Raw genomic sequence first — 27,541 nt, forward strand, 5'->3', positions numbered from 1 at the left:
ACCAATTAAAATTATCATCTGTGCTATGATACAGGGCTAGCAAGGAGGAAGACTTGCTAAGGACAGGGGGAAATTGCAAATTCTGTTGGAGCCCTAAAAGTTTGATATGGAGCTTGCAAGTGGTTTTCAGACTCATAGGGGCTACATGGACTGCTTGGTTGAAAGTAGCATGCAAAAGTTTAAAGTTCTTCATACTTCAGGGCAGAGGCGTAGCTAGGTGATCTTGTGCCCCTGGCAGAACGGTCCAGATTGCACCCCCTAGCCATGGACAAATTAGCTTTTCTTTCCACCTCTCCCCCAACCTCCACCCATTCAATTCACCCTCTATTTAAAACCTTTTCTCATGAGACAATCATCAATATTTTAATAGACATATTTATGGACATATTTTTAGCTGATTTTGCCCCCCCCCATCTGTCCCCTTGGGGGACGCCCACCTCACCACCCCCTAGCTACGGCGCTGCTTCAGGGGTCCTTGCACAATGACGGAGTCTCCTGGGATATACTGCACCACTTCTAATCCTACTAAATAGTAGATACACTACTGACTAAATGTGGAGATCCAAATTTTGTTATTGGGCCCAACTGTGTGTGCATGCGTGTGTGCATGCACATACACACACACGATAAAACAACATCAGTGTAACTAAATGCCACTGGTGCCAGCAGACTGTGGAGACATTTAAATAATGTTCGATATTCTAGCATGTAATACTAAATTTCACTCACACTAGTGGGCATGATGTTACACAAAAAAGAATACCATTGGACGTTGCTACTCCCCCACCCATTCTGCACATGCATGCTTCGGTTCCACTATAATTCATGTATGAAAATGGCAAGACAGGACAGTATGCTAGTATAATAATCCAAGATTGTTTATTATTATTATTATTATTATTATTATTATTAATATACCACCTTTCATCCGAAGATCACAGGGTGGTTTATAACATAAAAGCACAAAATACTACCTGCTGCCCACCAACACGTTTAAAAGGCCATAAATTGTTTAATCAGCCAAAGGTCTGATTGAAGTAGAAAGTTTTTACCTGGTGCCTAAATACACGTAACAAAGGTGCCAGGAGAGCCTCCCTGTGGAGAGCATTCCACAAATGGGGAGCCACCACAGAAAAGACCAATTTTCATGTTGCCACTCTCTAGACATCTCACGGAGGAGGCACACAAAGAAAGACCTCATGATGATTGCAGGGTTCATAGAAGGAGAGGCAGTCCTTGAGTATTACAATTCTGAGTCATTTAAGGCTTTATAGGTCAAAACCAGCACTTTGAATTGAGCTCTAATTGGCACCCTACTACAGTTGGACCAGGATTGGTGTTAAATGCTCAATTCATCTTGCCCCAATAAGCAACTTAGCTACTGAATTCTGCCAGCTTGAAAATTAATATACTGCATATTCCAACACTATACAATACTTTCTCTTATATGTCATTAACAAACCATGGCTATAGAAAATATGTAAATTTGTTTAAATTAGTTATTGGTCATGATTACAAGCAATATATTAAATGCACCAAAACTGCAATTCTGAACATGCTTATGTATATCCAATTCCTTTACAGAACTTACACAGCATAATAATGCATCATTCATATCATTACAAACTATATACTGAAAAATCTGATCACACAATTCACCCATTATGGAAAGTATGGCCATTATTGTCTTTGCTAATTAAGTCCCAATCCTAAAAATGTGGTACCCTGTTGCTTTTATTCAGGTTCAACATGAATTAATAATGTAGTAGGACTAATGCTTTCAAAAATATTTATGCTACAATTCTGAATCACCAGAATCAGAAAACAGATACAGAGTTACCACTAATGCTAACATTTTAGTATCCCTGACTGTTGTGTTATCACCATTCCCATATACTGGCCATTACTCAACCCTTTTTATCATGCTTAAAGGAGGAGACGATCACCTATCTAAAAGCTGGTACTGATTTGTAGATCTTGCATTGATATAGAGCTGCCTTACAGCAATGGCCTTGCAGATTCCCAGAACTATAAATACCACCTTAAAACCTCCCTTGGAGTTCTCTATTCAGTATTGACAAATGCAGACATAAACAGGTGATGAAAAAGATGATTGTAAAGACATCATTGGGAAGGATTTAAAGTTTGATTTGGTGTACGGAGTTTAGAAAGGTGGTGAAGGGGGAGCTTGCCTGTTCTACAAAGAAGTGTATGAAAGTTACCAAGCCAAAGAAGTAATGAAAGACACTGAGATTGACAGATCTTGTTGCATGTGTTTAAAGACGCGAAGACAGTGCCTTTCACTTTGTAAAATTGAGGCCATTACTGTGAAACTGTAGGGTGTTCAGATGACACCCCCGCAACACATCAAAACAGTGCCTGAAGAATGGGGTTGCACAGGCTAACCTTCCCCACACTGCCAATGTGACCTGGGACTAGATTGGTAAAGAAAAAGTGTTTTATAAGTGTTGTATATGTGATATAACACTGACACCAGATGGCACTTTCCCTACCGGATTTCCCTGTATGAGTTTACAGCATGTTTAACTGAATCGCTTCTTTGATGTGTCTACATCCAGCCCTGCAGTCATGTCCACTATCAATAGTGAGAAGCGTCAATCTCAAATGTGGGTGGACAGAAGATCATGCTATTCAACACAAATATCTTTCAATCAGGCCCATTCTATTTCAGTAAATTATATACTATTTGTAACCAATATAGAAGAAAAGAAAAATCTGAAACAAAATAATTTCCCCAACTTTGCAAAGGACTAATTGAAATTCATGTGTGTTTACATTTGCAACTCAGTGAATCTCTTCACTGCTGCAAATTTTGAAGTTCATTAAATGTATTTGTTTTTCTTGTGTGTGTATTCTACTGTTAGTTGTTCAGTTTGCAACTATGAATTCTGTTAATATTGCTTGTTGCTGCATTACTCTCCCAACTGTTAGGGCAAGAGGTACAAATTTTTAAGTACCATTTCATAAAGCAGAGGTTCCAGCTACTCATTTTTAATGTCTCTGACTATTTTATTGGCTTCGGAGATGTCTAAATAACCGTATTTTGATGTAATTTGTAAAGAATATATAAGAAACTGTGTTCTTGTTCTTTTGATTCTTGGCCTAATTTATTTATTAAATGATTTCTGTATTGTTGGTGTATGTATGCATTGTGTATAGAATGCATACCGATAAACCCATGGAATCTCATTTTCTTTGTACATACAAAACGTAAAGCTAGAGACAGGCATAGAAAGATGGGCTGTCCTTGCTCTGGCAGCCACTTGCCAATGCAGCAGCTGCTAGCACAGTATCAAAACCTATGGTTTCTCAAAAAATATGTTGCACAACAGAAAATGAACTTTAGTCATGCCCATGGATATGCTGAGCATGACTTTGTTGGATACAACCCAGTATCTCTCCCAAGAAGCATGCCACTAACAGAAACCAATAAGGTTATTTTTTACCTTCCATTAATCTGAATGGTAAAACACATTAAATAATCTGCAAAGAAAACTATTGAACTTGGGGTATCCTAAAATTGTTGTAACCCTGTATAACTCAATGTCAATATAGATGTCAAATGCTTTGGGATGAAATTATCACTCCAAAGTGGTTCCTCCCTCCTTTAGCCTATTCTCATATGTCAAACAAGCTCTCACATTTAAAAAATCACACATAATGAGTTTTCTTAAGACCATTTTACTGTATCAGTGTTACACTCAAAATTATTGTGTTATTTTGCTGGGTTTTAAAAAATCATTATATTTCTAATAAAAATGTTTCTTTGTGCATGCCTTCCTTTCTGTAATGTTTACTCCAAGAATAGTAATGTCCAGTCACCAGAAGCTGACTATTAAGACTCAAGAAGGCTGGATTCCACTGAGCAAACTTGAAGAAAAAGTGTCTTTTGTCCATTAGAATAATATGCAGGGGCACATTGGCAGTGAAGCTATCTGCTGGCAAGAAAACTTCCATAGTAGTAAAGTACAAGTGCATTTAAAGGTTAAACACATTGACCCGAAGGAAGAGAATATTTCTTTCCTTTTCTCCTGAGTCCATGATGAAGGAAAACATCTTGTAAAATTGACTTTTTGGAAGAAACTTTTTCGATCAAGGTGACTGACCTCATTCACCCTTAGACAACCTTCTGTTGGCCACATGGCATAGAAGGATGTGACCACCCCACACTCATATGTAACAGATGTGCACACAACATATATTTGGGAGGAAGTTTTCTTGCCAAACCATTACAAATATCTCACTGATCTGCAGAAACAACTATTGCTTACACTTAGTAACACAATAATATATGAGGTAATTTTAGACACAAGCTTTCTAAAATAACAATAAGTAAATTGATAATTAAATCACTTCTCACAAACTAGCAAACCACAGTGACAGACAGATTTTATTAATTTCCTTCATTTTTAAAAGTCATGACCAATTGCATGATAATAACTTACTATAAACAAAAAACTGGTTATTGTTGTCCAGAAATAGGTTTATCATATGCAAGTCAGAATACTTAAGGTCAGAATATTTCACTGAACAAAGATCTTATGCCAAAATCCTCAAACCTAGTGGGTTGCCTCAGAGCAAAAAGCAAATGTCCTCAATTCATTTCAAAATCATGCTTTTGTATTAGGCCAGGGGACCAGCTAGCAGGGGCTGAAGGACCTTGCTCCCCCAAAATTTTCAAGGAGGAGGATAGGTCCCTTCAATATCCCATAGCAATGTGCAAACACTTTGCATGTATGCCACACAACATGCTCACATCACTTGCACACACCATGTGACATGCCCGTGTCATGCACGCAAACTGCAAGGCACGTATGCAACACACGTGTGCGCGTGTGATGTGAGCATGTTATGCGGTGCCAGCCCCCTAAAACACAGGGAGCAAGCAGCCGTGCCTGTATTAGGCAATGTAGCAGTTTTCATGGAAAATAAGAAAGAGGTGTTTGCTACTTCTTATCTCTTTTGTATCAAAATTAATGTACATATTTTAATCTCCTTCCAGTTCTGAAATGGAGGCACTTAGTCAAGCTGTACAGTTTGGGGAAGGTGAATAATGGTAACCTAATTCAATTAAGAGCATATTTCAGGTTGTATGTCTGTAGAAAGGTTTTATCCTTTTATTTTATTGTATCGAATGTGCTTTTTGCACAGGATTGCAGCCTTAGAAAGCTAATAATATGCATCTTCCTGGAATTAAGTTATTATTATTCTTTATATATGCCACATTTATATATGATGGCCAATGTATAACCATATGAGAAGCAGATTAAGGGCCCCCTCAATTTTCTGTTAGAGTAGAGGGATGCATTTCCAGCATAAGAAACATATCTGAGTAGATATACTTCACACCCCACACAATTGGCAGATTAACAATGTGAAGTAAGTTGAAATTTTCACACAACTATGTGTGCTTAATGGTTAGTGACTGACTGGATCATCCCCTGTGTGTGGTTTTGCAAGTGCTTCTGACATGGTCTAGTATAGGTAAATTGAAATAAATCTGAATTGATTTTGTATTAAGTAATATAATGTATGTCTGAATGATGGTTAAAAATACATTTAGTGAATATACGGGATAATGATTGTTTATTCAATGACTGAAGACAAAGACCATAGCTGAGTGCCAAACTGGTGGAGAGAACCACAGAGAATTTGGAAACATCTGCTGTAGGACAGAAAGCCAAAAATCCAGACAATGGTCAGATTAAAAAAGAGTATTTATTTAAAGGTAGATTTGGGTGATTTGGGAAACATTCTCATATTTCTGATTTGGATCAAACCATTAACAAGGTATTTCAGGTTAGTTCAGAGCCTCACAAAGCTTCTAAGACAATCAGTGGTCTCAGCTGACTGAAAAATGTACAACCGTTTTGTTTATTTTTGAGAGTAATGAAACCAAGCTAATTTAGGAAATACCCAGAGCTCAATAAACAAATGGGCGGGGGGGGGGGGAGAAGTGAAGGAATCTTTCATTTTGATTAACTGATCTAGTTTTCAATCTTAGTGAATTATGTTCCTAGGGCAGTCTAATCCCAATCAGTTGCAGGAGGAATTAAAAAAAATAAACTGTACAAGGGGAAGGGCATAGGATAGGTTCACCACCACCAGTAATGGTAACAAGGTCCTTGCTAGGAAACTGACATTTGCCCCACCACAGTATTTCCTGCAGATCCTTGGTCTTCTCCACTCCGGACTACCAGCCTTCCTCTTTGCAAGCCAACTGAGAGATGTTTCTGGGTTAGGAAAAAGCTGTATCCCCATAGGTGGCAGAAATCCAGCCCCACCAATGACCTGGGACATAGTCTCCTTACTAGGGGAGGAGCTACATTTCTGCCATCACAAATTTCTTGGGAAGTTTCCTGTCTCCCCCCACCCCCCAGAACCACCATTGCCCTCTCTGATTGTATCCACGCAATTTGGCAGGCTTCCTTCCAGCGGAAGGGGTAGCTATGCTTGTAAATTTTCTGTCAATTCTAGCTGAAAATGTGTACGTTATAGGCTGTAAATTCAAATTACGATTTTTATACAGTGGTATATAAATCCGCTAATCCAGAACTAGTATCTCGGGTTAAGAACTTTGCTTCAGGATGAGAACAGAAATCGAGCTCCAGCGGTGCGGCAGCAGCAGGAGGCCCCATTAGCTAAAGTGGTGCTTCAGGTTAAGGACTGTTTCAGGTTAAGAATGGACCTCCGGAACGAATTAAGTACTTAACCCGAGGTACCACTGTACATTTAAAAGCATCCTGCATTAGCATACCTGGATGTATTTATTTATATTTGGGACTCTACAGGGGCTGCCCTGGCTGTAAATTTCATCCACTTCTATGAAAAGGAACCTTAAAGCCATTCTAAATGGGTGTGAAAGAGATTTGGGGGGCAAACTTCAGATCTAGAAAGGTGTGGCTTTCTGATAGGTGAGTTTTTTGGTTAATTTCTGGCTCTGAAGTTTCCCTCTTTAGTCTACAACTTAAAGGAAGAATAAATTGCACCAGTGCACACCCACTCCCAATTACACAACAAGTGGTCACCCAAAATTAACACAGAAGTACTTTTTAGGTAGTTTTGAACTGTATGCAGAGTAGACCCATTGAAATTGATGGACTAAACTATTTTAAGTCCATTGATTTAAATGAGTCCGAGTATTACTAATGTTGGATATAACCCATTAGTCTTGCTATACTGAAAACAACTCTTTTGTGAATTTACACAAAAATTAACTACGGTACTTCCAAAAAGGTAAAATGCTGTGGTTTCAATTCTAGCTGTTTTATTTATCATAGTTCCATACCGTATTTCATAACAGATAGTCTGAAAGTACTTACAGATACAATATGTAACTTACTGGGGAAGGTGGAAGAAGCCAAGACATTAAACCAAGCAGTTTTAGGTACATCTGTTGTATAATTATTTTTCATATATAAATATTCCTTGTAATAAATTAACCTTCTATGAAAATCAAGGGAATTGCACCAATATAAAATGTTTTTAATGTACTTCATTGTTCTAAATATATTAGTAACAGCCAAGAATGCTGAATGACTCAGCTAATATTTGTATGAACTCCTGACCTTCATCTTTTTAATTAATCATCTGCTCCCTAAAGCTATTTGCAGGTTACCTAGATTCATGCCAAGGACCATCTCTCTTCATCTGCAGTTCCCATTTCTATTAATACTGCATATGCTTAACATAGCAAGTCTTTCTGAAATTCCTAAAAATAATGAATAGTAAGCCATTTTCACACCAAAATGGTAATTAGTCACAAACTGGCAGTGAATGCATTTAGACTATTTCACAGTCTCTCGCCTCTCTAGGTGCCAGCAAGAATATAATATTGTGTCCAAATACCACATCTATCACATTTCTTTTTACTTTTATCCCTATATTATTTTCTTTTTGGAGCAATTCATACTACCATAAGCTACCAATTCCCTATTGAATAATTTCTCTGAATAATGCAATAAGCAAGAACTTCAGCGTGTAAACATTTTATCAGCTTTTTTTGGACAACAAGTCTACTCTGCAAATCACCAGACTAGAACTTTGGACAGTTATAAAATCACCTGTTGGGGCAAGAGTTTGGACAGAACATTCAAACTATCAGATACATAAAAACTCAAAAAGTATCTGCACTTACTGAACACAATAATAAAAGGGAGGAATTGTGCATCTGATATTGCAATAATTTGCTTGCTAAATTTGGTGTCAATCCAAGCCCCTATTCCAGCACACCATGTGTGGGGATGGAAGAGTTGGATGAGGCAGAGGTCTGAGTGAAAAAAATCATCACCAGCCTCTGCCCATGGAGCTTCCTATTATATACACACACTCTCCATCTCCATTGTGCCCATAAGTAATGAATGCCGAGCAGTAAAAAGAACCCCAGCCACCATCAATAAATCGGTCCCTGTAGATAAACTTGCCCCCCCAAAAAATCATAGGACAAAGTGCTTTGCTCCATCAATTTTCAGCCCATTCTTTATACCAATCAATAAATGTGTTTATTTGAACCCTTAATATTTCATATTCCAATACAGACTATAAAAAGGGAAATTCAATAATAAAAGTAAAATAATAAAATATTGCCATCATGTGTTATGCCCAGACGCAGGGGTGTTGTGTGGACGGGAAATATGAGACTGCACACAATATTTGTCAGACCACTAAAGGAAAAGGTAAAGGGACCCCTGACCATTAGGTCCAGTCGTGACCGACTCTGGGGTTGTGGCGCTCATCTCGCTTTATTGGCCGAGGGAGCCGGCATACAGCTTTCGGGTCATGTGGCCAGCATGACTAAGCCACTTCTGGTGAACCAGAGGAGCGCACAGAAACGGCGTTTACCTTCCCGCCTGAGCGGTACCTATTTATCTACTTGCACTTTGATGTGCTTTCGAACTGCTACTTTTTATTAAATTGTGGTTCTTATCCATATTTCACATACCAAGAAAGGGGATCCAATAACTTTGGAAGATGTCCTGATGCCAATAATACATCCCAACCTGACCACTGAACAAATGAACAGGGAACAAAGCCAGCACAGAGAAGGAAATAGCTTTTTCCAGCCAGCATGACCAACCCAAGCCCCCCTAATGGAACCGAAGTGAAACACTGTTCCCAAGACATTTTAAGGAAGCTCCAAGGCCCATTCTTGTTCAGCCCAGGTTGCAGCCCCTGTTTGATGCCCAGAGGCAGTCCAGAACTAGTTTTCTGAGCATGATAAAATTAATGTTTCCTATAAGGAAGGCAAAAACTCTGGAACTGACTAGCTAGTCAGGAACACAGATACAAACCCAATTCAACTAGCAATGAACAACCATCCTATAGCAAAGCAAGCAACCTGTAAAGAAGGTGACAGCTTGAACACTAAAGGAGTGAAGACAATTGGGCAAGAACGCATTCGCCTGAGTGAAACAGAAGTTTCAGTTTGTGTACAGTTTGTGTACAATGAGGGCATGGTCCTTCCAGTTTACACCAAATCTCTCATCAAGGGGTGTAAGGCTTCATCAAATGGCCTGGGAAAATGGGAAGATGCAGCCAAGATGACCACACTGAGACAGCTCAACCCGTGTTCCTGCTCACCACCCTGTAGCACTGGACAAAATTGTGGTGCAAAGTAGGAAACACAACACCCTCTCCCCCATAATAAATACTGCTAGTTTTATTTAAACATCTTTCAGTCCATTGTCTTGTCTTTAGATGTCTCTAAATTATCTCTGAAATTTCATTTTTGACAAAATTTTGTAACAACACTCTGCCACCAGAATTAACTACTGGTATATTAAAGGGCCTTGGAGAAATTTTAAAAGTCTTTCCTGATGCAAAAAATGACATTTATGTGGTTCACAATTATATCTAAATTGTAGTTTCATACACAAGATAAGAGTGAGATTCTCAGTGACAATTTGTTATGCTGAACTTGAGGGTTTTTTATTGTTCCATTAGGGGAGAAGGATGCTTCCACTCACTCAGAGTTGCTTATATAAAATACTAAATTACACAGCACAGCTAAGTACACTATGTACGTGCAATTTTGCATCACAATTTAGTTAGGAAGTTTTTGGCACGCTAAAACTGAATGCAGTATTTCTCCTAGTTACATAAGTGCACTGATGTCACTTGGACTTATTTATGCATAACTGGATACTAGATTGCAGCAGATACTACACATTAAAGGAGGGGGTTGCCACTGACTTTGAATTTTATTCTATTTAATATTTTGCACCAGTGCCCAACATATAGCAAAAAACCCCCACTGGTTCTACATACAAAATATCAGACTTGATTCTCTTTCTTCATTGAAATGCATCAAATATTTAGTTGTAAGAACTTGTTGTAAACAAGTTCCCAGACTGTATAGTAAGACGCTTCTTTTCACCCCTACTAACAATATCTGCAACATTCAGCATTATGGGGTGTTAGGGGAGTGTAGTACCTCTGGTAGGTTGCCTTTAAAAAATAGATTTTTTTGATTTTAATTTTGTATTTGCATGTTGTCCTCTGTGAGTCACCTTATGGACCTTTCTTATTTTTGCCAAAAGGCAGCACAGAAATAAACTCTAGCCAAAGCATAAATCAATAGGTAATACAGTGGTACCTCGGGTTACATACGCTTCAGGTTACAGACTCCGCTAACCCAGAAATATTACCTCAGGTTAAGAACTTTGCTTCAGGATGAGAATAGAAATCGTGCAGTGGTGGTGCAACGGCAGCAGGACGCCCCATTAGCTAAAGTGGTGCTTGAGGTTAAGAACAGTTTCACGTTAGGAACAGACCTCCAGAACAAATTAAGTTCTTAACCCAAGGTACCACTGTATATAAAATATGAATATTTATCAGTATTAAAAGGATAGTATGTTTGCTCAAGACTTGAGTGGTGAACCAGTAACACCAGGATTGTGTTATGTCACACTAAGGTTCCATTGAAATCAATGGAATTTAATTAGTCATGATTAACTGTCTGCATTTATTTCAATGAGACTTAAATGCAAGACTTAAGCCTAATATGATTGGGAAATTGTGCATTAGTTATGTTGGTCAGGGACTACCTGGGAAGAGTCTGTCTTTAAAGTTCAAAGTGCTGACCTATTGCTGTTTACAGCTATCTTTAGAAAGGCCCATTTTTTATTACTTGTGAAAGTGAACAGAACCATTTAGGTACCATATCCCTTGTACAAATGGGACAACTTCATTGGATACAACCCTATATATTTAGTAAATTAGAATTGCACAAAGCTGTAGTATACAGGTATTTTATTATGTTTAGCTCTCAACTCCAGGTAATTGCTAACTTTAGGACACACACATTGGACGTAAAGAACAAAGGCAGCTTCCTTTCAGACGAGACTTCTGGGAATAGGTGCATTTGTCACATGAACGTTATCCCACTTTGCCTGCCCCATTTAATGAAAGTCATAATTTTTGCCATACTGTTTCAGAGTAGTACCTACGGTGTAGTACTAGATACATCAAGTTAAGCTTTTTAAAATATCAGGAGCTAATGGAATAATTTCCTTCTTTCTTTTAACCTCAGCTCCTGAAATAATCCTAGTAAAATATTGTCTTAGGAAACATGGCAGAAGCCATATATCAAGGACCGGCTAGATGATGAGTAGTGAGAGGTACCAGCATAATGGGTAACATCCACTGTCACAAGAGTAGACTTCCACTCAGTAAACTTTCCTCTCCTCCCTTCCTAACTCCCACATCACCTTAGATCTGCTCTTAGGTACCCTCCAAACTTTGGGGACCTACAGGGAACTGTAAGGGGACAGGAATCAGTTTCACCAATGCTATCCATTATTTTGGGGAACAGATTCTTTTGGTACATTCTACACACTATGTCATTAATTGCAATATTGCAATATACAAAATGTTGCGAATAGTTTGCACATAGTGGTTTGGATTTCTAAGCTTTCATTTCATGTCTAGAATGAGTTTATATTCAGGAAAGTTATTTCACATACAGAAGGGGTCCTTCTCTGAACTGAAGCTCCTTCATGACTGGAGCAAAACCTCTGGATCAATTCCAAACTAGTGTTGGGAATTTTAAACTAAGTTTCTCGTCTCTCAATAAAGAACACTCAAAAAGGCCATTTCAAGGGCATATTCTAATTATAATTTTGACATAGTTTTCCCCCCCTTTTGAACTAAACATGAATTTAAAGTATACATGCTTCACTTGTCTTGTCTACTTCCTGTTTTAATATTCAAATTTTAATGGATTAAAGCAGTCAAGGATAAGATCTTTAAACTTAACCTTTTAATAAAACATTGCAGACTTGTATAAATAAAACCAAGTTCTATACATAACTCAGTTCTTTTTAAAGCTTGCAAGAAGATATAATAATAATAATAATAATAATAATAATAATAATAATAATAATAATAATAATAATAATTTATTAGTTATACCCCGCCTATCTGGCTGGGTTTCCCCAGCCACTCTGGGCAGTTCCCAACCAAATATTTAAAACACAATACAGCATTAAACATTAAAAACTTCCCTAAACACGGCTGCCTTCAGATGTCTTCTAAAAGTAAAAGTAAAACGACTACACTAATCATTTACACAACACTTTTAATTTGTAAAGCAATTTGCCATCTCAGAGTGGCTTCTAAAACAGCTACTATGAAACAGACATTTTGTGGAAAGCAAAATGAGTTTTCATTACACTGGGACAATTATAATGGTGACATCTACATATCCCTCATGTTGAATAATCCCAAACAAACGAGTATTTTAAAAAATGCCCTCCTCCTCCTCCCTTATTTTGAACAATCCCAGGAGGGAAAACGTGCAGAAAAGAAGCACAAAAACTTCCAGTGAAAATACAGGGACCAAATGTGCACATGGGCGTTTCCCTCCATATAAGGAAGGGAAGGCTTTTATGCATCTGTAAAGGAAATTATTGATGTGGGTGGCGCTGTGGGTTAAACCACAGAGCCTAGGACTTGCCGATCAGAAGGTCGGCAGATCGAATCCCCGCGACGGGGTGAGCTCCCGTTGCTCGGTCCCTGCTCCTGCCAACCTAGCAGTTCGAAAGCACGTCAAAGTGCAAGTAGATAAATAGGTACTGCTCAGGTAGGAAGGTAAACGGTGTTTCCGTGCACTGCTCTGGTTCGCCAGAAGCGGCTTAGTCATGCTGGCCACATGACCCGGAAGCTGTACACCAGCTCCCTCGGCCAATAAAGCAAGATGAGCGCCGCAACCCCTGAGTCGGTCATGACTGGACCTAATGGTCAGGGGTCCCTTTACCTTTAAAGGAAATTATTATTATACATCCCACCTTTTTCCCTGACCAGAAAATAGTTTCAAATGTTCAATTTCTTGCAGTTGCTTAACAGCAGTATAAAATAAAGGTCGCAATATTTCCAGATTAAGCCTAAAATAATATATTGTGCCCTCTGCAAAGTTGTCTACAATTTAAAGTACTCAGCTCAGTACCAGAAAGCACATCCAAGTTTGAAATAGTCTTCAAGTTACAAAAGGCTTAGCTAGATCCTGGGCCCCATATTCTGTTTCTGAAAGCAACATTAGCTATCTTTTTTTAAGAAGACTATGTAATCTTATTTGGTGTGGCGCAAGCAAATTTGATTCTGAAAGTGTGTCCCAGAGAAAAAAGATTGAGAACTTCTGGGGTGGCGCCATCGGCAATGGCAGACTCCCTCTGAACTGGAGGGACTAGCTCCGCGGGAAACAGGTCTTCTCCGCTACAGCGAAGCGGGGACCCTTTTAAAAATCACAGGCGGATGAAGCCTGTGACCATGGGACTTGGTGGGCACCTTTAGCGCCCCCCCAACTCGCTAAGGAACCCACTAACGGGCTCCGAAGTGAAGAGGGGGAAGTGGCGCGGTGCTGTGAGTCAACTGCTATTTCCGCGGAGCAAAGCCGCATAGCCGTTGCCGGAGAGCGCTGCCTTTTTCCTGGGACAATTTGGACTCTAAAATAAACACCCGTGATTACTTAGACTTTGAACAACTGGACATTAAATGGGGACTTGTGAGCAGAAAGGAATTGGATCTTAAAAATCTATTTTAATTTGGTACGGAACGGGAAGGTCTAAACAGGAAGTCAGCCTTCCGTTCTTTTGTAGACAGAATAAAGCAAAGACAGCGTAAACTAGAGCTCAGAAAATCGCCTTTAAAGGATTGGATTTCATCATTTAAAATTGTGGAACCCCCCTTCGACAGCAGGAGAAGAAGGGGGATCTTTTTCGGACTGTTTAAAGTAAGTAAAGCAACTTTCCTCCGTCCTGATCCTGGAGCGGGGTGTCAGGACTGACGTTTGAAGTTCATTGACCAGAGACAAATGTTTTTGACAGATAGCTAAAAGAAGAGAAACATAGTGATTCCACTGCTTCCCTTCGCACTTTAAAGGAATAAATATTGACAAAGTTTCTCAAAAAGGGAAACTTTGTTGCAAGAACAAACAGAAGTTTTCCCCCTAGAGGGAGACTGTGAAACTGTAACCAACTCCAGGGAGCCGGCAGCTGTTACAGATTACAATCGTGGGAATAGGCATTTGACCTTGCAGGACAATGTATTCAGAAGCTTTGTTGTGTGCTTTCTATAAAACAAATGCCCTACTGGAACAGTTACATGAGAAGTTGAATTTGATGACGACTTCGACTAGAAATTTTGAATAGGCAGTGGGAAATTTTGAACAGACAGTGGGAAAATATGTGGAGCCCACCCAGGAATTAAATCAGGAGTGTGTCCTGACAGAACAGGCCCAACAGGAATAGGGGTTTTCAGATTTGACAAATGAACTTGGAAAAAACCAGATTTGGAAAGAAAAAGTTTGGTTTGGCTTGGAAATGGGGGGCGACTCCCCTATGCTGGGATGTTTGGACTTTTCAAATCTGGCAATGGGCCGTGAGATGTTTGGGATTGTGGGGGCTCTTAATTTTGGAGGGTCTTTGAAACATGCTTTTAAATACCATATGGAATTCAGTGTTGAATATGGAAAAGGGGCTGATCTGTCGAGAAGGGTTAAAAACATTGCCAAGCTGGAGTTACCACGAGCAGGAGACAAGGGAAAATACAGTTACAAATATGAAGAAGAGCTGCGGAAGGGACATGGAAGAGACTTGAGGGCCTCAGATATAAGGTTGCCAGGTTAATGGGCTAGATCGATGGGATAATAAGGACTGACAAAACCCGGAACCAGGAGGAAGGGACGTTGGATGAAGATTGGATCTGTTTGTATTTCTTTTTTTACCATTATAACTGTTTTATAAAATTGATGAATGTTAGAAAAATGTTGGAATGAAATTACTCGGCTTTAGTAAAGATGTTTAAAGAATTATGAAAGAATATTATGGTTATGAGAAGTTGGTACGGATAAGATTTAAGTTTTAAGCTTTAAGGTTTATTTTCCTATAGAAAGATAAGATTAAAACAGTTTAGGGTAATGTAATGACAGAATATTATGAAATATGGAAAGGATTTGCTGGGATAATTAATAACTAGGATACAAAGAAAGGGAGGAGGAGGAGGTCTAAGAAAGAAGGTAATGACAGTTGAGGATTGGAGAATAATGAATTTGTTTTTAAATGTTCTTAATTGTTTGTGGTGTATTTTTGTATTTTTTTCTGTATCTTTTTCTTATTTTTGAATTTGTATTCGTATGCTTGGAAGGGTTTTTTTGTTCTTTTTCTACTTTGTTAACTATTTTTATTTTGTATTTTCTTCTGCTTTTATTTTATTCTGTAACACTTTGAAAATCTCAATAAATATCTTATAAAAAAGAGAAAAAAGATTGAGATAACAACAACACTGGATTCAACCATTCATGCTAAGTCCTAACACTAAAAATACCAGAGTATAATCCAAATAACTACAAAAGCAGGGAACCCACATCTTAACTAAAGCCATATTACCCTAAAACAACAATCCCTAAATCAGTCAGAATCCCTTGCCTCCCAGCTAGGTGAAATTGAATAATCCAGGAAAAAAGAAAGGTACTACATCTTGCAGGATTCACAGTCAGATATTCAGTGAATGATTAGAACATTTTCTCATTTTTGGAAGCTATGTTATCAAGTGAGAGATGAAGCAGACTGTGCAGTTGAGAAATATTATTTCATAAAAGAAAATCCTTCATAAATGGTAGCTACTTGATATGCACTGGAAATTATTATACATCTATACAAAATCTCTGCTTTTCCTTTTTTCACATCAAATTCTGATTTTTAGTTAGTTCAAGGTCTGTTTCTTTTGTGAAAGCCTCAAAGCATCTCTTTGCATTCTAGCATTGATTTCAGCATTGATCTCCATAGCCTTCTTTATTTAAATATTCATAAGAATTTATATGATATTTAGCTTCCTCTACATATATTGTAGCTTAATTTAGGCAAAAAGCAGTTTCCATAAAACCGCACTGGTGTCCGAAGCTACTGCAATAACCTTTGCAGTTTATTGACTACCAGAAATTATGGAACACAAAAAGATAAAAATGCTCTGCTGAAGTTGTGGCAGACATAATATCAATGATGCACTGAAACAGCTTTCAGACCAGAGTTATTTTCACATGATGGACTGATGATGAAAACAGATTTTTACACTAAAACTGATTTGAGGATTTAATGCAACTTCTGAAGGTTAGGCAAGATGAGGTCAAACAATAATTTGGCTATAACAAAGAATTATAAGGTAAACATCAATACAAATGTGACCCAGTACCTGAAAACTTTTTTTTTTTTGCCAACTGCTTACATGTCTACTCAGAAGTAAGACCCACTGAGTATAATGGGACTTATGCCTTTCCCAACCTGATGCTATCCTGAGTATGACAACTGCCATCAGCTCCATCCAGAGACAACAGGTTGGCAAATGATGACGTTGTGAAACATCTCAGCACAGGCTCAAATAGCAACATGGGTTAGAAGTTATTGTAAACCAAAGTTTGGGTTTATGATGCATTTCTGTTACGATAGGTTTATAACATGATGCATCTGGACTCAATAATAGGAAAGCAATTGACATGGAGGGTCTGCTCCAGGTTTGAGGGGACGCTAGGTATCTTCTAGTTATCCCCTCCTTTGTCAGTGGACTGTGGTGGCAGTGCTCCAAACATTGCTTGGTGGCTGCATCTAACTACTCTCTTAATTTCCCACAATATCGCAGAACAAAGCTGGGTTACAGGCGTTGTGGTAAGTTTGGGGACCCAAAGGCAGTAAGGCACTGACAGACACCTGATCCAAGTCAAACTGCTTTAGAAAATCACCAGGTACTGAAGTGATGTGAGAAGTTGCTTTTAAATTTTGGCAAAAGGCAAATTAGTAAGGGAGGTGGAAGAAAGCATTTACTTTATCATCAGTAACTAGGATGGCACTTATCTAGATAATAGTAGAACCAGTTAATAAGATAATAAATCAGTTTATTGAAGTCCATTATTAGAAACTGAACACAAAGTACATTTTTCATGTGCATCTTTCACGTATACTTATCACAATATTGCTTTTCTTTCTTTAGCTGGACTACGCTTTATTACTGTATGTGTGAGAGACTGACCATATCTGGTGTCCACTGAGTGACAGGTAAGATTAGAAGGTAATGATGGACTTTTGTCACTGGGAGCCAGCTGAAAATATGATTCTTGAGAAAATGTACCAAGTAGCTAGTTTCTGAGATAGTGAACAAAAATAATCAAAATGACCTCTATCTTAGCAGAGCAGAGTTCAATTTTCAAAAGGTTCAGTACAGTAGTGCAATGACTTTATACCAGCCTAATATGATCAAAGCATGGGAAAATGCATCCAACACACATCTGCCTCTAGAAGCAAACAATACGAACAGTGACTGTTTTATTAAGGATGGCATTTGCAATAATGAAAAAGTGCAACACATGTGAACTTACAATAAATTATTATTTCATATTTAGGGGAGAAAGATAACAGTGTATTTCCCTTGAGGCATTTAGTTCAGACTTCTAATGATTTGAAAATAAGATATATATCAATTACAGCTCTTGTGAATTCAGCGACACATTCCCTATTTGTTTTAACAAGATCAAGATCTCACACTGATCTGGCAAGGGTTGTTTTTTAAATGTGTTGCCTTTCATCTGTTTTCCAGAAGCATGGAAGGCTAAGACCCTCCATCTTTTCACAAAACAATGTGTTCAGAACATGTAAATCAATTTCCTCTAATCATTTATTTTCTCCCTAACTACATATGAAGCAACAGAAAAACATGTTCAAAAACCCTTATTCTTTCAGATGCATATCTGAAATAACCCATCCATAACTTAGCCATCTATTTAATGTCATTGTGTGTGACTATGATTTTTTAAGGAAACTAGAACACGACTAAACGACTAAACAACAACAACAAGAAACTATGCAGTTATTGGTATAAAATCTGTTTGTTTCACCATTGCAAAGAGTGAAAGGATATTATGGCTAAATGTCTTGTTTTTTGGCAGGATGATCCTGCTTTTGGAGTGTTCTCCTCCTTACCACCTGCCTTACTATGGCAGGAAAAAAAAGCTAGGAAAAGTCTAACCAGATGTTGTAACACCCCACCAGCTGACTCAGTAATGTTTTGTAACTCATATCACAGGGTTACAAAGCCTTCCATTTAAGAGAAGAGTCCTTACACATTCATTAATGTTTCCAAGACATGAAAATTGCATGAAAGAGGTACAGTCCCATAGCTACCTTAGTCCCGTTAAAGTAGACATGTATAGGGCTGTGCTGTAAAGCACCGGACAACTACTTCTGAGTAAACATATATGACTGGGGTTCATTACCTACCCACACTAAAAAAATAATGTTTGTAGCTCACAAAAAAGAAAAAATATTGTATGTCAATATACCTTATCTGGGTGTCCCTGGGTGATTTGAACAATTTATTCACCCTTAGGAAACTGCTATCTACACCAAGTGGCTTGCCAAAGCAAAACTATGTCTAATACATATTGATGATCCTAAACTTCTTAAGAATATAAGAAATTGCATTTAAATGCAAGAAATTGCATTTTAAAAAAAGAAAAAAGAACACACACCCCCACTGTTCTGGTTGATAGGAATTGGGTGATTTGAAGACCTGTAACATGTGGTGAATATTGTTAGACACCACCCTCAATTCTAAGGAGTTCTAGGTGCAGTTACCCAGGGTTCATGTTGTGGTGTCTTTATGATATATGGTTATTTCCATAGATATAGAACCTGAGGGGTTCCCAGCATTATGCTCCAGTGAGGTCTTGCTTCCTCTATAGGGACAGCCCTGGATTCAAATGGACATCAGCCATGGCTCTGCCTTTTCTGCTTTCTGCTTCTCCATCACATAACTCCTAATCCTAACTCACTAAACTCTGTGCCTTGATCTGTTGAGGGAGGGATGAGGCCCATTCTTTGGCTATCTCAGACAGAGTCCCTTGATCCTTTGTTCTTCTAAATGGCCCACCCAAAGGCTGGCATCTCATGAGGGTTAGCCTTGCTCAATTAGCTTTCAACACATGCTGACTCCAGGAGATTAGAGAGGGCAGCTTAATACACATGATCTAGCTATCACCTCACACAGGAGACAAGCATAGTTTATAATTTAATTAAGGCTTGGTGTGTCAAAAGGGAGCACCTACTGGACCCATGATATTAGGGTGTCTAGCACCCAAAAACTCATTATAGGACTACTTATAAAAATCTGTTCATCCTAATTCTTCCAAATTATTTGGAGAATTTTGGAAACAGACACACTTTAAAGGTCAGCAAAGTACACCTGCATGCATATGCATAGGTCAAATGATAAGAGCAAAAGGGAATTTTCGTGCCCTTGTGCAAGCATATGTAGATTCCCTTTCATGTGGTGATTTGATCAACACATATGAAGACTGAAAAAGTGTTGAAGATATGCAAGATGCAAAATCAACTATAGAAATTCTCAGGCTGAAGACAGAGATGAATGACATGGAATCAGAGTGTCTGAGAAGTTGACTTCTCCCATATTCATATCTCCATTTTTTTCCCTGGTGATCATCTGGCACCTGCTCTGTACCCTCCTACCTTCAGAGGGTCAGTGGGTGGCTAATATATATAAGGACTCTTCTGTGGTGGCACCACTCTTATTTATTTATTATTACCACTCATTCAACATAACTACCAAAAGTATCCCTTCCACTGATCTTAAAACCCAAGAGCATTTGTGGGGAAGGAGGCAATCTTTCAGATATTTGGGCCCTAAGCTGATTATGGGTATATTTCCAAGACATTCATTAAATATCCAACCAAATGGGGGGAAAGCTATTATTAGATTCTATGATAAATTAAAAATGTTTTTAAGCCTAAAAATACTATATCTGTGGAACTTATCATGGTACTGGTATTCTTTCTATTCTGAATAAACCAACATTAGTTTCCCAGCAATAGCAACTGGAGTAGGTTCAAAACCAACCCATCCAAATATGAAATTAGTGCAGAATGAAATGAAATGAAATGAAGGCTGGTGCCAATATCTCACTGTTCGTTGCTCTGGAAACACAAAAGGGTTGTAGTGAACTCTTTGAAGGTACAATATTTATGCCATGCTCTTTATTCATATGCAGCACTTTCAACCGTGTTAATCAGTCTCAACAAATAGTTCTATCAGAAAGCTCTGGGCAATCCTTTGATGCACAATCTGGTTTTGTGAAGGAAGTGCCATGGGGACTGAATTTAAGATTTTTAAAATAGAATCCACACAGAGAAGGCAGCTGCGCTCAAGGGCTTAGTAACAATGCTTATGGAAAAGTTATGTTCCAGACCATGATTTTTTCTCAGGCCCCTGAGACAGGTAGATACTGACATCAAAGAAACTTTGGAACTTGTTGCCTGATTTCTAGCATGCTGCTGAGAAATAAGCAGGTCTGTGCCAGGATATCTGACAGAGTTCAACATGCTCTTGCTTCATCCATTTTAATTAAGCTTTATCACAGAAGCAACTCTTACCGAGCATTTCAGATTCCCAGCACTGTCATGCACCAACTTAGTCCCATTTCCCCCATCATATCCTGATTCAGTGTTTGGAGAGAAAAAAGGCTCAACAAAAGTACAAGGACAGGAATATCCATAAATATAAGAAGGTCTTTAAAAAATAAATTATAGCAGCACAACAATGTAGTGATAAAGAAAAAAATATCTAAGATGTATTAAATAGTTTGCATGCTTGGCTACAATCCTAAACCCAGTTTCCTCCGAATAAGCGCCACTCAACTCATTGAGTTTCACCTCTGAAGAGACATGTATACTGCTAACGGAATTCAATGACCTTGTAAGACGAACTATTGAAAATATCAATGTATCTCCTCAGTAAATATATGATGTAGCTAGGAATTTGGCTACAGTATAGCTTGCATTTAGCAAGCAGGAAGATTAACTATGTACCCAGATTCAGACAATTTGCTAAGCCAAACCAGTGCAGTGTGGGAATAAAAATACCAGGAGAAGCAAACAGACTAAGAACTCCCCTCCAGGGCTCACACATTCAGACAGTCCCAGTAAGCCATAGTTTGGTTTGCCATGCCATGTGAACCAGGCCATTAGCTAAGATTATAGTACTGTACTAAAATGTATTTTGCCACTTAGGTAATTAGTTCCACATTTTAAATGAGATTCAACTGGAAGCTAGGAGGGTTATGTTTTTAACACACAAAGGGAATCAAATGGGATTTCAGGACATTGAAGTTGCCTTTAATGGCTCAATCTGGCTCAGGGATGTGAGAATATTACCCAAATCAGACCTGTTCCCCTTCTAATTCAGGTGGTAGTAAATGTTTCATGTAACAGAACGTGTAAGGTTTTCGGTAAGAGTTGAGACTGTAGGAATAACTTGTTAGAAATAGGGTTCCTTCTGGGTGCAGTATGACTTGGAGAATGATGTTATGATATGTGTTAGGTCGGGCCATCAAAAAGTTAAACATTTATGCATTCTTTTTTATCATTATAGTAGGTATTAAAACTGCAGGGGTTTGAATTCCCCAGATTTGTTATATGAAATTGGCCACAATATACCTGGACAACTGTATGTCCCTACAACTATCTCCATGCAAAACTCTTGCTAAGCAGATGCTCACAAAGGATATCTGAAATTGTATATGGGTGCATCTTCACTCTCTCCTAAAGGTAAAGGTACCCCTGCCCGTACGGGCCAGTCGTGTCCGACTCTGGGGTTGCACACCCATCTCGCTTAAGAGGCGGGGGGCCAGCGCTGTCTGAAGACACTTCCGGGTCATGTGGCCAGTGTGACAAGCTGCATCTGGTGAGCCAGCGCAGCACACGGAAACGCCGTTTACCTTCCCACTAGTAAGCGGTCCCTATTTATCTACTCGCACCCCGGGGTGCTTTCGAATTGTTAGGTTGGCAGGCGCTGGGACTGAGCAACGGGAGCGCAGCCCGCTGTGGGGATTCGAACCGCCGACCTGACAATCGGCAAGTCCTAGGCGCTGAGGTTTTACCCACAGTGCCACCCGCGTCCCTTCACTCTCTCCTAACAGTCTATTAAAAGTATCACTATGTCTATTAACCAGCCTTCCTCAACCTGGTGCCTTCAAGATGTGTTAGACTGCAATTCTCATCAACCACAGCTGACAAGCTGAGGCTGATGGGTATTGTAGTCCAAAACATCTGGCAGCACCAGGTTGAGTTAAGACTATACTACATATACATCACAGAAAATTGGAAGACGTTGTTCCTGGTTATTATTGCCTTCCTTCCTTCCCTACTTAAAACTTTGTAGGCTGGATCCAGAGAACAGGGTTGGCAAAACAATTGACTTCCACAACCCTCCTGAACATGCTGAATGGGGTGCTATACAACATCTTCATGCTTCCTAATAATAAACTCATTATTGCGAGCCAAATCAATCACTGTTGTTTGAACCTTGGGTGGGTGGGGGACAGTACTGTACCACATTTGAAAATAATGTGTTCAGTCGGCATACAGGAAAGAGATTGCACATCATTGTTTTCTGAAACTAAAGCAATAAATAGCACAAATACAGACAAAAGCCTGACAGATGCAGCTTCTTGATTTTGCAGCTTTCTTTTCATTCCTCCCTCATTTATTCTCGGGGGAGACTGGGGGCAGAGAAGAAAAAGCAGCTGTGCTCCAAGTCTTCAAGTAGATGCTCTGGCAGGTAGTACAGGCTGAATCAGTACAAATTCTCCTTTGAGTGTATTCAGTGTTTGAAGGAGAAATGTACTCATAACAACTTTATCTTAACAGATGTACAGATTCTGACTGGGTGTCAGAACCCAAGCTTAAACAATTTGCAAGTTAAATTTTAGAACAATGTTTCATTTCTAAAGTTTGTGAACAAATGCAATTGCTCACTGTCAACTACACTATTATACTTCTCTGATGCATTTCATCAAATCTGCAAAGATACCGTACATAAAAAGTCCCAGGTGGAGCTTACGCTTTGTGTCTCTAGAGGTCTGTTGCTGTGGAACAATCCACAAATCTGGGTGGTCTTGTCACTTAAGAGCTAGTGATTTGATATCACCAGCCAAACAAATATTCACAGCCTCCTAGATGCCAGGTTTTCCAATTGTATTGAGAATAAGCACCAGTTTGCTCATGAATCTATTTGCCATAGGTAGCAAAGGTAGCCCCACCTGCATCAAGCCCCCTTATGGCTCCAATTGATTAACAAAAAGAATTCCTGTCACAAAACCAATCTTAGTATGCAGAGAAGTGTCAAAGACATGCAGTGTTAAGAACAGCCTAGAGAGATCAAATAAATGTTTCCTAAACAGAAAGACATTCTCTGTACATTGTTAAGATGTACACTTAAAAAAAATAAGCACAGTTTCTTCAGAATTTGATTGTTGTCTTGCCAAGGAGCAAGCAATGCTTTTTGGATTTAGGTAAGTGATGAAGGGAGCACCAAGCTGGTTACTTTAACATATTTATTTACAGGTAAGGCAAATAACAGGTAAGGAAACAAAGCTCAGTTAACTAGCTTGGTGTTCCCTTTACTGCTTACCTGAATCCAAAAAGAACCCTGTGGCAAGACGATAAGCATTGTGGACAGGATCTGAAACTATACAGGGACACAACTGGAGTTTATATACTATTTTCAACATCTTATAATGACATCACTAGAGTTTTCTACTCTCCTAGCTATTGACTGCAAAACCAACATGGGACTTCAAAGAACTGGCTAGTGGGAAGACACAAGATTTACCCACCCGGGAAGAATGGCAGATGAAGTTGATGGACTATATGGAACTGGCGGAAATGACTGGCAGAATCCGAGACCAGGGAGAAGAGTCGGTGGAAGAAGACTGGAAAAAGTTTAAAGACTATTTACAGAAATACTGTAAAATTAATGAATGTTAGAAAAATGTTGGAATGAAGTTATATGGCTTTAGTAGAAATGCTATAAGGAACTAAGTATAAATAGATTAATAGAGTATTAAAGGAAAAAATAAGGTTAGAATGTGTTAAGACAATTATAGGATAGAAAACAGAGGAAGATGGAAAGGAATCGCTGAAAGAATTAACAGAAGTGGAATACAAAAAGGGAGGTGTGAGGAGGTCGTTGAAATAAGTGAATGAAAGATAAGATATTGAAATTGTTTGATGTGTCTTAAATGGTTTTTGTTTTGTTTTGTTAGTTTTATGTATTAGTGTTATGTAGTGTTTTTGTATTGTATTGTTTTTCTTTTTTGTATTGTATTGTATTGTTTTTCTTCTTTTTTGTAGTGTTTAAATTGTTGGAAAAGTAATAAATATTATTTTAAAAAACAACAACAAAGAACTGGCTAGTGGCCAAGGGAGATAGCTCACTTTATCTTGATGGCCTATAAGGGGATCCCACCACCCTAATTACTGTACTTTCTCACACTCTGAGTCCTACCAGAAGCTCACAGCTCCTCCTGATGACATAACACATTTCTAAACAAAATCAACTCCTTAAAGAGCGCATGTTAGACGGATTAATATTAATTTAACAGGTTCAGGATTATATATAGTCCCTGAATAAAGCATCAAAGAGGTAATCTGTTGAATGCCACTTTCTCCCCATAACACAATCTTCCACATATTCCATAACACATATTTTCTGTTTTTATCCAACAGCTTGTAAGCCAAAGGAGGAGCTCCAAGGAATATCTTAACACGTTAATGTGGAAAAGGAAATCCATATAGTATCCTGAGCTCAAAGTGTTTAAGGATTTATACATTAAAACCAGCATTCTTGATTCTGCTGTAAAGGAGCTACTGCAAGCTTCCTCAGTCAACCCTCAGAGGGAAAATATCCTGAAAGTTTCACAGAAGGTTGAATGAGTTTCTGAATACCACTACCTTGCTATTTCAATTTGATTAAATCAGTAAGAAAAAGGTGTCAACCCTGCAGCTCATGTTTCAAGGAGAATTGCAATTTATCTCTCTCTTCATTTCTTCCCCAAAGCCTCAAAATTACTATAGCTGTGAGCTCAACTATACTATACCATAACAGCTAAAATACAGCATAACAGAGGTATGGGTGATGTGTTCAGCAATACTGTATAAGCTGTTGGAAAGGAACAGAAAGCAGTTCTGTGGGGAAATAATAAAATTATACACAAAGCCCTGAGAGGGTGGAGATCAGGAATTCTAAGAAACATTGCTAGGTATATACATAACAATTTGATTTGAACATTTTAATCAGCAATTAAAACAGTTTCAGAAAGAGTGCCAGCTGGGATAAAAGCTAGTGTTGTACAGAGTTTTCAGCCACCATCAGATTTAAGGCTATTAAAAATAGTATTCGTTCATTTATATTTGACATTTTATTTATCACCCATTCACCAATGTTGGGACTATCCCATACCTAATTAGAAGGAACAATTGGCAACCCTTACCATGTAGGTAGTGCATAAAACCACTCAAAGACAAATATGTAGTTATAGCTTGAAGCTTACACTGAAATATTGCAGATGTTAGCATTTATTAGTGGCGACATTTTGAACTTCCACATTTTGTAAGTTTTGTGTTCAAGAATAAGGCAATGGCAGCAGCTACTAATATGCTTCTGGTTTAAACCTTTAAAGCCTTAAATCAGGCTTCCTCAAACTCAGCCCTCCAGATGTTTTTGGCCTACAACTCCCATGGTCCCTAGCTAGCAGGATCAGTGATCAGGGATGATGGGAATTGTAGTCTAAAAACATCTGGAGGCCCTAGGTTGAGGAAGCCTGACCTAAATGATTTGGGTTTGAGTTACCTGATGGTCCACCTGCACCTATATTTTTCTGCCTACATTCTAAGATCTACAAAAGAAACCCTCCTTGTTTGCTTGCCACCTGAGTCAATGAAATTTGCACATTCAAGAGAGAAAGCTTTTTTATTTTATTTACCTATTGATATCCAAACTTTTGGGGAAATTTTCTGGTGGCTTTTAGAAGGCCAATCAATGTTATTCAGCTGTGGGGAACTTTTACTACTGATTATAGAACTTGTGAACTGAATTGTTCTTTGGGACTTTAAGAGGGGGTAATTTGTTCAGTAATAGTTTGTGTACTTATGTTTTGACATGTAAGCCACCCTGAAGGATTTTTTATTTAGCAAGGTGGCATGTAAATATATATAAATAAATGGTTCATGCAATTCTGAACTTTTTGGTGTCTATACTAGACTTTCATAGCAAATGATGGCATTTCAAGGTATAGTCAAATGCAGTGTTCCAAATCTCTTTTTCATAAAAGTTGCCAGAGTTTTGGAAAGGGGCGGTGGAGATGAAACATGGACACCACTTTAAAAAGCCCAACAGCAAAACTGAATGGCACTAGTAATTTCAGCTGAACTCTAATTAAATGAACCAATACAGCATTTTATATAAAAGATATTGTACCCCCAAAATCAATCTTTCTTAAAGTGGATCTTTTCAAACTCAAGAGTATTCTCTAAACAGCACGCTTTGCTTATTCCTAAGACGGGGTGGGATCAATACTGTCGCCTACAGAATTTACCACGGCAAACAGCAAAACAAAGGTTTAAATAAATCTTAACAGTTGCAGTTGCAGGATTACAATTCCCCAATACAGGATGCGCCCCCCCCCCATTTTTTGAGTAAACATTAGCAATTGTAAAGCACCTCATGACTGAGCATCAAAATTGCTTTATTAATGTTTTCAAATATATCACTGTAGCTGCTCTGTGAACAACACATCACAGATGGAAAAAACAAGACCCTAATGTAGGAGATTACAACACCTTAAAAATAATATGCTAATAATTACAAGGAATAAATAATTAATGTTGCTGCTGTTTTCACACTGCTGGCGCAATACATTTTGCTTGCTAGAGTAGAGTTCAAATCTCTTCCCTGCCCTGCTCCTTGCTGCAGCAGAAAAACACCAGTTCCTGCTTTCATATATCCTCCTCTCACAGTTCCACCTGAAGCAGGTTGCTTCACCTTGCTTGCGAGGCAGGACTACCCTGTTGTTACTTACGTCCATTAATTATAATGAGTCTGCTCTCAGCATGATTTATTTGGATATACTCTGGATTGCACCCAATTAAGCTTTGCTCAGAGTAAGCCCACTGAAATAAATGGATCT

General features: G+C 38.5%; 1 protein-coding gene across 3 annotated transcripts in view; it reads right to left on the reverse strand.

The window, feature by feature from the left end:
• DPP10 (dipeptidyl peptidase like 10) overlaps window positions 1-27,541 on the reverse strand; it is a 559,151-nt gene that overhangs the window by 183,615 nt on the left and 347,995 nt on the right. The window lies entirely within an intron of this gene.

Source organism: Podarcis liolepis (assembly GCF_965112155.1).
Source record: "Podarcis liolepis genome assembly, chromosome: 1".
In the NCBI taxonomy this organism is placed as follows: domain Eukaryota; kingdom Metazoa; phylum Chordata; class Lepidosauria; order Squamata; family Lacertidae; genus Podarcis; species Podarcis liolepis.